The 13183-nt window shown below is 40.8% G+C and overlaps 1 long non-coding RNA gene across 1 annotated transcript in view; it reads right to left on the reverse strand.

Annotated features, from left to right (window-relative positions):
• Window positions 1-13183, reverse strand: part of LOC142149895 (uncharacterized) — a 61111-nt gene that overhangs the window by 5471 nt on the left and 42457 nt on the right. The window lies entirely within an intron of this gene.

A 13183-nucleotide genomic window follows, 5' to 3' on the forward strand; every position in this document is an offset into this window, starting at 1 on the left:
CTGGGTAATACATACATACAGAGAGGTAAGAGGGCCCTGCTCGCAAGCTTACAATTTTCTTATATATAATGTTGATTCTCAAACTTTGCTTTAAAAATTAGATATGAAGTAGGTCTTTTGGCACAGTAAAACAGCAAAATATCTGCAGTGCAGAAGCAAGATTATTGAAACAAGATAAAGAGAACGCATAGGACATGATTTATGTTCCAACTGACAGATCTGGCAGCCTTCCGGTCTCGTTCTAGAATTTAAAAGGGCCTATTTTGCACCTCCAATTTGCGGCACGAAGTTGGACTTTAATATAATGTTTATACTTTTGCACACTGCACATTAAGCGCACTTTTAGCTTGCATCTCCCGGGAAGGGAGAGTAAGTGTGCACCTTGATGAGTACATCCAGGCACACTGGTGCAAGCCGAAGTGGAGTGTGCACTCTGTAAATGAGGCCCTGAATAAGTAATGATTTATTTAATCAATTATTCACACTTTACCTATACCGTACCTAATACAAATAGGCACAAATGAGGTTGTCACTTGCATACAAAGAACAATACTTGTTTATAAAGAGTAGATTTTCCATTTTTGAGGCTATTAAGTAAACTGTTTGGCTACATATACTCTACATCCATGCTTCAGTAACATTAGTAAAAATCTCATCTGTGGGATTATTATCAATGAGGTCTAACAGACAACTACAACATGCAATCTCTGGGAAAGTAGTGATTTTTTTTGCAGTTATATAGGCTAGGAGAGACAATAGGATATTTTTTAGATCAACACTGACAACTCATCAGAAATCTTATGGTATCACTGAGAAAAGAAAGCAGTTGTCCACCTTCTGGTGTCTTTATGGACCTGCACATTCCGTCTTGGAACTTTGCTAAATGCTTTACTTTAATGTTCTGGCTTCCGTCTGTGCCATTTATTTAATCAGACAGGGTTGCTTATTCTTGGAGCCTGGAACATGACCCAGATCTACTGTCCTTTCTGCACCGGATACATCTACAACCGAGTACAACCTTGCGCCATATGCCAGGACAACAAACATCTTCTTGATGATATACAAACATAGCTAAAAATGACAGACGGAAGCTAGAGTAAAAAGCAATTCATTTAGCAAAAGTTGCAGGAGTATGAGTCAATAAATTAAAATCATCTGGAGGTGGAAAAACTCTTATTTCTATCAGAGTCTGATAACCTGACCAGTGGCCATGTGCCGACAGCTGTCGCTGATTTATTTCATGACCAGCGTAGGTACCGATCCAGCTCTTCACTAATATGACCAAAAACACAACACGGCTACTGATATTTTAATGACATTTACGTTTATAAATTTTAAGATGTTTAAGATGGCAAAACAAAGAACAAAACATGTTGAAGTAGTAAAAGGTTATAGTAGCTGTACTCATGTGTCAGCGATCTGAAAGTCAGAGACAATGGAATGAACCCTTGTGACAGAGGCTAGGGAGCAGAATGACCCAGGAACAAGATTTATGCTGATAAATCATTGCTTTTTATGAGTTCTCCAAAGCATTTGCACAGTAAGGGGTTTCCTATTGGAATCCCATCTTACAAAGTGATGACTCTAAGAGGTGGACAGGCCCTCTGAAGATGTGCAAAGGAGATAGGGTGATAGAACAAAAAAAAACCTTGGAGGGGCAATAAAATTCTGGCTTCCCAGCTCCTTCTTGGGCTCATTGATCAAGGTTGCTGACAGGCAGTCTAAATTATTCCAATGATTGACAGGGGAGAGTTGAAGACAGACCTCTGTTTGAACCTGTGATGACCTCATGAACGTTCAGGAAATGACTCTGATCTTTGCGGATTCGTGGGTGGAACCACCTTCTGAGTCCTGATGGGTCTTTGACATGGAGAAGTAGGGCAGGTTCCTGCCTCAGGTTCAGTCCCAATACCAGGAGGTATGTGTCTCTATGCGAGTTCCTCCTGCTGTGGACACATGCTCCTGCTTTACAAACCCTACAGCCAACTGCTGGGAGTCTCTTTCATCCTCTCATTTGTGAGTACGGCACCTCCCCTTCTCTTTTTGTGACACCACCAGCAACAAAGCCTTGGAAGAATTGATCCCCTCCTGTTTTTAGTGGAGAGGCTGCTTGATATGGGGCCATCACTGCAAAAACCACATCTAGCATTTACCCAAGCCAGAGACCTGATGCTGTATTCAGCACACTCAGAAAAGTCACAAAAATGGTTGTCAGGTATGATATAAATAATGTGAAATTCAAACATTTTTCCACTGTACCTCTCACCCCTGAGAATGCACCACAGGCCCTGAGAGATGGCGCCTTCACCCTCTGCAGCTTCTTACCCGCTCCTTATCAGAGGGGAAGGAGCAGGGGTGACATCTCCTGCTTCCTTCAGTCTAGTAGAGTGGTGTAGGGCTCTCCCAGCCCCACTATTGACATTGAGGAGCAACAGCAGGAAGCTTCAGAGGTAAAAAGCTGCGGGCTGCGACATTACAAAAATTGGGTGAGTGACATTATGTCACTCAGTGTTTTAGGCACCCCTAAAACGTTGGGCTCTAAACGACCTCCAAAGTTTGCCTAATGGTAGCACCGGTCCTGCTTTCACCACCATCTAATACACAAACATCAGGACACCTCTTACCTATTCCTAATACACAGACATCAGAAAAAGGATCTTTCACACCATCCTAATACACAGAGATCAGAACACATACCTATCACCGCCTCCTAATAAACAGGCAATGGGACCACAAACTTCCTATATCCTCCTAATACACATACATCAGGATACAGACCTCTCATCTTTTTCAATTACAGAGACACGACAACATACACAGTGGATAGTATTGTTGCCTCACAGTGCTGGGTTTATGGTTTTCATTCTAAACAGGGACCCAGCCCTGTGTAGTTTGTATGTTTTCCTTGTGTTTGCATGGGTTTGCCCTGGGTTATTTCCCACATTCCAAAAACATACTGGTAGGTTAATTATTTTTTTTCAAAATGGATTCCCACTATGTGTTCCAGTTAGAGATGAGCAGGCTCGGATATCTGAAATCCGAGCCCACCCGAACGTTGCCGATCCGAGCCGGATCCGAGACAGATCCGGGTATTCCCGCCAATTGCAAAACTGAAACCGAGGCTCTGAGTCATAATCCCGCTGTCGGATCTCGCGATACTCGGATCCTATAAATTCCCCGCTAGTCGCCGCCATCTTCACTCGGGCATTGATCAGGGTAGAGGGAGGTTGTGTTAGGTGGTCCTCTGTCCTGCTATATCTCGTGCTGTGCTGTGCTGGGGAAATAATAATGCCCTTAGAAGGACACAGCACAGCACAGCACAGCACGAAAAATTTTAAAAAAAGTTATAAAAAAAAAAAAAAAAATTATTATAAAAAAAAGAAATTAAAAAAAAATATACAAAAACAATCCTGCAGTATAAGTCCATTGGTACTGCAATATTACAAAGTTCACTGATTCTGCAGAATAGACTGGGAATTAGTGGAAATGATTGTTATTGAATGTTATTGAGGTTAATAATAGCGTAGGAGTGAAAATAAACAAAAAAAACTTGATTTTAACACTTTTTATGTTTTTTTCAAAATAAATCCGAATCCAAAACCTTAAATCCGAACCAAAACCTTTCGTCAGGTGTTTTGCGAAACAAATCCAAACCCAAAACCTCAAGCAAATCCGAATCCAAAACACAAAACACGAGACACCAAAAGTGGCCGGTGCACATCCCTAGTTCCAGTGCTTCTGATGCGCTGAGCGGCCCCATCCTGCTCACACAGCAGTGAACAGGACATGACTCCCAAATTTATGGTGTCACTGGGTTCTGATCGAGACAAAGCTGTCCCGATCAGGACGGCAGGACAGACCTCAAATCTGCACTGGGATGTATGCTAATGTGTGTGCATGTTAATGAATTTAGAATGTAGGCCCTAAACGGGGAGAAACTGATGTGAATAATTATATTTTCTCTGGAAAGCGCTGCGTAATATAATCAGCAATATATAAATACACCAGGACACCATCCTCTCACTTCCTCATAATACACAGACATCAGCCACAGACCTCACACAAACATCAAGCAAGATAAATGCGCTACGATTAAAACAAGCATACGTTTGATGATAGAAAAAGACAAAACAGTATTAAAATTATTCCTATTAAAGCTAAACACTGTTATGTATTTTTATGAGAAAGGAAACATGCTGAGACAATGGGCGAACTTGCTGCAGCAACAAATTCACACAGATGACCCAGAAATGACAGACATCACCTTGTGCTGAGACATCAGCATATGTATCTTCCGCCAGCATAGACATTACACATTTCGGTACCATTGTCCTACAGGTCTTTCACTGCACTCTGATGGATCGCAACGCTCCGAATAAAATGATTCATACTTTTCATCCCTATTCACTATTACTCCTATTACTCATACAGTACCTGCGGCAGTTTCGGATACGCATCCCAGCACAATTCACTCATTTCTTTTGTTTTATTTATATCCTCTCCTGCGTTTTGTCTCAGTGAACACAAACCCTTTCCCCCAGGCTTGGCAATACCAACGTCCCAGGCTACATTTAATCAACAAAAAGCTAAACACTTCCAATCTGTAACGGCTCATCTGGAAGCAGACCTCTGCTGCTGCCTCTCTCTAGGCCACGTATAATGACTCTCCTTGCTGTCTGTGCAGAGGCCTAGTTTATAATGCCGCTATACCTCACTGTCAGGCCCTGTCTTTTGAAGAATTTTTATTGCACTTCCTTCTCTCAGGCATATTTTTTTTTTTTTTTTTTACTTAAATCCCCTTTGACTGGATTAAAAAAAGAGCAAAAAACAAAGTCAGGGCAGAGAAAAGGGAAACCCAATAATAAGTAGAGAGTTGGCTGGAGATACCGAGGTTTTTCTCCACTTTTGTCTGTCACTGTGTAATAGGCCTAAAGCCTGTGGTTTCCTAGCTGCTGGCTCAGAAACCGACCACTTCTGTCAACCAATGTCTCAAAAATTAAGATGGGAAGATTTTATTGCAACAAACAGGCGCTTATGGTGTTGAAAGAAGCTGCTGACACATCTGTATTCGTTTTCTGGGATGTTGTGTAGATTCTTTAGCATTCTATGAAGGGAACCAGGTCTTTAAAATTAGCTTCTATTGGTAATTTAGTTAACAGGAACAATTTTAAAACATGAATATTATTAAAACTGAAGAGTTAGCAGATACAAAGCTTAACACAGAAAGCTGCAGTTATCAGTAATATTTTTTTATTGGCTAGTACATGTCCCCTTGCTTTTTATTTTAGTAAATATAGTGCTTTATGTTTTTGGCTCCCTTCTGTATTTTCAGCATTATGGCCTTTATATCACCAGGCAGAGTTGATTATTTTTGCAGGCCTGTATATGACACTTCGCTGCTGTGCTCTATGCATTGGACACAACTTTACCCAGAGACAAGATTTGTGTCACATCTCAGGGAACAACAATAAATAATTCCGCTTAGCCTTCTAACTATATGGCAAAAACACACACAAAGATGCTAGGTAGAACAAATTATGGACTTTATTTCATATACAACTGTGTTTGACATTACAGTATTCCTGCATCAATTTAACAGGAACCTCACATCACTGCTACTTGTATTGGAGAACCCTGCTCTTTCCACTATCTATAGCTCACATCTGTGACTTCCTTCTTCTACTCACAACATGACACTGCCCAAGTCACAATCAGCCCTGTGGTCACTAATCACCCAAGTAGAGAGGTCACTGCCTCCCACAAGATCAGTACACTTGTGTTTTGTAGTGCTCTGTGCTGATGTGTGCATTCAGATGTCCTGATTGGCTACAGGTTGTGTAATCCCCACACAGATCAAGGCTGGAAATACAGCAGGAGATTGAGGAGAGTTGGTGAAGGCCATAGTAGTCAATTGATTCTTAAAAGAACACACAACTACCATGGTCTTTAATTTTGAAAATTCCTTGTTGAACATGTCTGCTGCTGCTAACCTTATTTACAATTGCATAAAGTGCATTTTGCATTTAGGTGCAAACCTGCACTAAAACATAACAACCAATCAGCAGTTACCTTTTATCTGTCTAATCCAAAGTAGAAAATAAAAACAAATTGGTTGCTATGATTTAGTGCACGTTTGCACTTAAGTACAAGGTTAACAAATCATATTTGCCTCATTTAACAATTTCCCCTCCAGGAGAAGAGGTGTGAGGGCATGTGGCACTATTTTGGAGCAAGTGGGAGGTCTAAGTGTCATACGGTGGAATTTTGGAGCAAGTGTGGGGCATGTGGGGACATTTTGGAATGAATGATGTGGGTGTTCCAAGGTCATTTGGGGGCTTTTTATTCATTCTTGAGATTAAGGGTATTCTGCTTCCATTCTGTAGGTTGGAGGCCTGGACACGTGCAGCCATTGAAGTTTATTAGATTGCCCATCACTGGTTTAAACCCTTAAACATCAATTAAGCAACATATAGCCATAAAAGACAGGGACCTGCTACACTTATTGTATAAAATAAAGATATAGAGGAATTGTCTAGGCAGGATATTTGCATAGAACTTTTCAAAAATATTCGCCTTGTTCTGCATTTGGCCACAAAACTTTGCACGTTTTGCCAGCAGGATTTGGTTTTAGGATCTCCCATTACTAACCCAGACACACCACAGAGCAGGGTGAACTCACCATTGTCTTCTCAGCTTTATTCATTGATTATAAATTCCACAAGAAACAAATATGCAAATACAATGCCTAATCAAAAGCAGAGGTCACAGATTGCATTGCCGCAACTTCACACCTCTTTGGAATGGCTCATTCTGCCGCAAAACTCAGATTGTGCATCATGTCACTCATCTCTAGTTTCTCAATTTTTAGAAACTAAACAGGAGGTCAGACATGAGATTACAGTTACCAAACCCAATTCTCATTATTGGTTCAGTTATTTAGAACTATTTAGATTTTTTCAACAGTAGTAACCATTCGCGGTGTTATTGTTGATGGAATGAGGTATCTTTACTGACCTGTTGCTGTCAACAGGTGCATGTGTTGTTATCATTATCGGTTCTTTAAACACTGGGTTAAATACACTACCTTTCTAAGTTAAATTTGTGAAGACCTATTCACACCTCGTTGGACCATTTAAAGCTGGAATGAACAATAGAGATTTTAAATACTCATCTGTGTTCTTTAATAAGTTAGTCCTTCCCACTGTGCTCTGTGCCATACAATAACCGGTGTTATCAAGGTTTTTGTGTGTGGTTTGGCTCCTTATGTGCCCTTATTACAGGCTCTGATAAATAACATTTCAGTGCATTGAGTTATAATGCTCCCTGTCAGACCCAATCACTTCCAAATAACCCAAGTTTGACAAGTAGGGAAGGGAGCGCTCAAAATGCAAGAAAGAAACATTTCTTTCAAATACCACAAATTCTTTTCATTGTAAAGACTCTGACCCTTCCAAACGTTTAAATAAATTTCAGTCATATGTCTCTTTTGAGCACAATTGCTTTTGAGATATGTATAGATGGATTGACAGACAGATACGATATATGTAGAGATAGATTGTGTATGTATAGATCGCCTGACAGATATGGATACTTATAAATAGACTGACAGATATGAAACACTGTAGATATATATTAGGTAGTTATATATTGACAGACAGATATGCATTAGATACAGACAGACAGATGTAGGCAGATATAGGAAGACAAATACAACCTATCACTTTCTAAATGATCTTTAAGGACCAATGAATACTACCTAGCTAAAATCTAAAACATGTTCTGGCAAATATTTACTGCATTACACATTTGGCTGCAAAACTGCGCATGTTTCACCAGTGGAATACACTATGCATTCAGTGAAACAAAATTACAAAAACAGTATGGAATGGCAAAGCAAGAGTGGAACTTAGAGTTGTAAGAACTAACCAAGCACTAAGCCAGGAACAGTACAGATAATAATTACAGGACAAATCAGTTCCTAGGAAAAACAAAAAATATAAAATATAAGTTATTCACAGTGGCCTAGTGGTTAGCACTTCTGCCTTACAGCACTGGGGTCATGAGATTGATCCCGACCATGGTCTAATCTGTGCAGAGTTTGTATGTTCTCCCCGTGTTTCCGTGGGTTTCCTCCGGGTGCTCCTCCAGCCTGCTCTTCTCTATCTATACCACTCCTCTTGGAAAACTAATAAGCTTCTTTGGGTTTCACTATCACCTCTATACGGTTGACACATTCATTTTTCTATCCTTTCCAGATCTTTCATCATCTTTGTTGGCCGATGTTATTTAATGTCTTTCTGCTATTTTAGCTAGGAGAGACTCTCGCCATCTCAAATTCGATCTTTCAAAAGTTGACCTAATAATCCTTCAACCAGTCAACAGAAGGTACGTACTTTCCTGACATCACTATTTATGTTGCTGACACAACAATATACCCTAACCATTAAAATCATTGCTTAGGAGTCATCGTTGACTCAAAATTGTTCTTTGTTTCCCATATTCAATCTATTTCAAAATCCTGTTACATTTATCTAAGAAATATCTGCAGAACAGACACTAATCTCACTCAGGACACTGCAAAAACCTTAATTCATGCATGCAATTCTTTTCTTACTGGACTTCCCCTAACCAGTCTTTCTCCCATACAATCTATATTTATATAGCCAGCACTAGATGAATTTTCTTCACAAAACATCATCATCATCAACAACATTTAATTATATAGCACCAGCAAATTCCGTAGCGCTTTACAATTGGGAACAAACATTAATAAAACAATACTGGGTAATACATACAGACAGAGAGGTAAGAGGCAGGGCCATATTTTCCATTGGGCACGATGGGCAGCTGCCTAGGGGCCCCACGGGCAAGGGGGCCCCATAAGCACGGCTCTTAATGAGAATAAATAATCCTGCAAAAGAAAAAAACCTGCTAAAAAAACCTACAAGGGTCACTGAGCAAGTACATCTATCTATCTCTATATATCTATATCTATATCTGTATACATCTATATATCTATATCTAGGGGCCCCGGTGCACTGCTTTGCCCGGGGGCCCATAATGTTGTTATGATGGCCCTGGTAAGAGGGTCCTACTCGCAAGCTTACAATCTATGGGACAATGGGAGTTTGAAACACAAGGGCATATGCTACATCATATTGCACACTGGACCAGCTAGAATGCAAAGGTAAAAAGTATTGAGTGGGCTGTGTGATCAGTCACACAGCAATGTTGGTCAGAGGCTTGTTGTTTTGTGTTGGCTGTGTAGAGGGTGGTAATAGGGTAACCTAGGGAGATTAAGATGCTGGTTGAGGAATATCATAAGCTTGTCTGAAGAGGTGGGTTTTGAAGCTTTGAAGTGTACGAGGGAGGGAATTCCACAAAGTGGGTGCAGCCCGAAACAAGTCCTGTAACTGGGAATGGGAGGATGTGATGAGAGTAGAAGAGAGACGCAGATCTTGTGCAGATCGGAGGTGTCGAGTTGGGAGATATTTTGAGATAAGTGAGATGTATGTCGGTGCAATTTTGTTGATGGCCTTGTATGTTAGTAGAAGAATTTTATATTGGATTCGTTGAAAAACAGGCAATCAATGTAGAGACTTACATAGTGGCTCAGCAGAGGAAGAACGGTTTGCAAGGAAAATCAATTTAGCCGCAGCGTGCAAAATAGATTGTAGGGGTTCAAGTATGATTTTGGGAAGACCAGTAAGGAGGGAATTGCAATAGTCGATGCGGGAGATGATGAGTGCATGAATTAAGGTTTTTGCAACATCCTTCTACTGCTGTTCTGTTCTGCCAGTCCTTACATTGGGTGCCTGTATATTACAATATAAAGTATTCTACGAACATACAAAGAAATTAACAATACTAAGCTAAGCCATCAAGATTCTTGTTTTATTAAACCAGCATGGACTTGGTTTCAATACTCTGACATTTGCAAGAATTGTTGTAAGGTTGAGAAAAGAGGCACAATCATGTCCATACGCAGGTATAAAACTGGAAAGCAACCTATACAAATTATAATGGTTGAAAGAACATTTTAGGATGTGGGGAGACAGACATAGAGTTCATTATATAATTAGAGATGCAAGATAATATGGTCAAGAAATACTTACCTTGTAGAAATTTGCAGGCTTTTACACATAAGGAGGTAAATGTATCACGCTGAGAGTTTTCTGGCATGTTTGAAAAGTGGAGATATTGCCTATAGCAACCAATCATATTCTAGCCATCATTTTGCAGAATGTACTAAATAGATGATAGCTAGAATCTGATTGGCTTTTCAAACCCACCGGAAAACTCTCATCTTGATACATTTACCCCAAGGTCAGAGACTCAACTTGGCAGATAATCCTGAGTCATTGTCACCAACTATGCAAATACCTCTGAGGCACACTGGGTTCAATTTCAGAAAAAAATTCACATGTTTGCCCAAAAATGATGCAAGCATGTTGCCACTGGCTGGAGGGGAATTTGTGGAGATCAAAGATGATATGTTCCAGGCCTTCCTTAAAAACAATATTTTCAATGGAAATCGAGAATGGGTGAAAGAATGGAGGCCCAAGTTGCTGCCCAGGCAGACCAGAATCTGAGTATTAAACTGGTAGAATCTTCTCGACTCCCCTGACCCAGTCTACTTCCCTTTCTAAACTCCGTTCCGTAGTCCAACTAGAAGTGCTTTGGAGGGCTACTGCTCATCCCACTTTCGAAGGGAGACATGAGGAATGGGCTCCCTCTTCACTCCTTTCTTCCTCATGTCAACCTACCCACTTGACCATGTTCCCTCCAAGCTTCTCCACTCCCTCTCATGCACTCATTTCCCCTATTCTCAAAAAACCCTCCCCCCCGCCCATCCTCTCGCTCAAACTACCAACTACTTCTAAAATTCTTGAATGACTAGTTTTCTTAAATGTGTGACCCACTTTCTCTGTTTCCATTCTCCTCTTGGCCCTATCCAGTCAGGCTTTCATGCCCTTTACACAACTGACCGCTCTCACTAACGTGACAAATTACTTACTCATAGATAAGTCTAAATGTCACTTATCCCTTTTCATACTCCTTGACTTCTCTGTCTGTCAACCACTCTAACCACTTTTCTCTGTTGACCACTCTAACGACTGTTCTCTGTACCGCCAACCACTCTCTTTTCCTCAGCACCCTTCTCTTCCTAGGTCTTTCACAAAACAGCCCTCTCCTGGTTCACCTCCTACCTCTCTGGCTGCTCCTCTAGTTTCTTTGCTTCCGACTCTTCCTAACCCCTCTTTCTCTCTCTATCAGAGTCCTTTAAGGCCCTGTACTTGGCCCTCTGCTCTTCTTTCTCTACTCTACCTCTATTGGTGAACTTATTTAATTCTTTGGCCTCCAATACCACTTCTACGCTGATGACACAAATCTGTATTAACTCCCCTAACCTCTCTCCCTCCTTCCTATCCCAAATATCTAGCTGACTCTTTGCTTTTACTACCTGGATGTCACATCGCTTCCTCAAACTTCTCCAAATCTGAGCTCATCTTTTCCCCTGCCAAAGTTCCTATCCCTTCCAACAATTTCCTCATGGTTGATAATATCACTGTCTCTCCTGTCCCTCAACCCACTACCTTGGAGTTAACCTTGACTCTGCTCTCAGCTTTACTTCTATTCATATCCAGTCTCTCACCAAGTCCTCAAACTTCCTCTTCCATAATATTACTAAAACCTACCTTTTACTCTCACAGTAAGTAACCAAAATCCTGGTCCATTTGGTCAAAATTTATTGTCTCAACTACTGCAACCTCCTTTTCACTGGCCTACCTGACAACCACCTTTACTCCCTTCAATCCATCCATATTCCTGCGGCTCTTCCGTCGCTCCTCCCCATAAATCCCTTCCCTGGCTTTCTATCCTTTTCAGAATTCAGTTCAAGCTCCTTACCCTCACTTACAAATCCCTGACCAACACATGTCCCCCATACATCACTGACCTCGTCTTAAGGTATACCCCCAACCAGCCATTCTGCTCTGCTTCTGACCTTAGCCTCTCTTCACCTTCCATTACCTCCACACTTTTACCTCCAAGATTTTTTGCATGTTGCCTCCCACCTTTGTAACTCCTTACTCCACCTCACCCTCAACCTACAATCCTTCAAATGCTCCATCGAAACTCATCTTCATGCTTGCCTGTCCTACACCCTCTTGACCATCTTTTCCCTTCCATTTTATCCCAGCTGCTCCTACTGTCTCACCACCTCTCCCTCTAGAATATGAGCTCTCACATGCAGAGCCCTCTCTGCCTCTTGTCTCATGTCCAGGCACTCAACCCTGATGAAAGCTAAATCAAGCTGAAACATATTAGATAAACATGGACAATAATACAGAGTTATCACAAGCAGATGAAGAATAAGGATTCCAACACAACCTGAGGAACTATTCTTACCTAACCTGAACCATATCAGCACAAAGAAAGTAAATTTGGCTTACACCGCCATGAGATCACGACCAAGAAGTACTTTGCAGTCAGCAGTGGGATGCACACAGAGACAGGGTCGCACTCATGAACTCCGCCAGGAATCGGGATATGCTGCCAGCATTCTAAATATAAGGCTACACAAGAGATCAAACATCTGCTATTGTAAACTCTCTCATTAATTTGGATAGTACCGTTAAGAACACCAGACTGCTTAAATAAACTACATAGGAACTACATTCCATTGAAATTGCTGAAGAAAAGTAATAAACACTGATTTGGGCTATGACATTACAAGAGGGCATAGATACAAATAGGAAGCACCACATCTAATACTTATTACTAACCTTACACATTGTTGCCATATAAAATAGGCATGCATGCCACTATGACAATAAGATTCAAAGTACTAATTTCATAAGGTGTAGGGCTTGTTTCTTTGTCATTTTATACTATACTCTTCGTGGAGGCAGGACACCCCCACAACCAAACTGCTTCCAAAATACACCATGGACACCACTCCCCATCTACTGCTGTTAGCGCAGGTCTAATGTCTATATTATGTCTGTTTACTGTCCGTCACCCTAGTATGTACTTTTCATTTATTTTGCTACATTCTGTGAGTTTTACTCACCCATCTGTGCTATTTATGCATAAGTGCTTCAAGTATTTGTAATTTTGCTTACTATAATAGTTATGACTTATCTGTACAACAAAGATTCCGCCATGGAATCTGTGGTGC

Source organism: Mixophyes fleayi, chromosome 4 (genome assembly GCF_038048845.1).
Source record: "Mixophyes fleayi isolate aMixFle1 chromosome 4, aMixFle1.hap1, whole genome shotgun sequence".
Lineage (NCBI taxonomy): Eukaryota > Metazoa > Chordata > Amphibia > Anura > Limnodynastidae > Mixophyes > Mixophyes fleayi.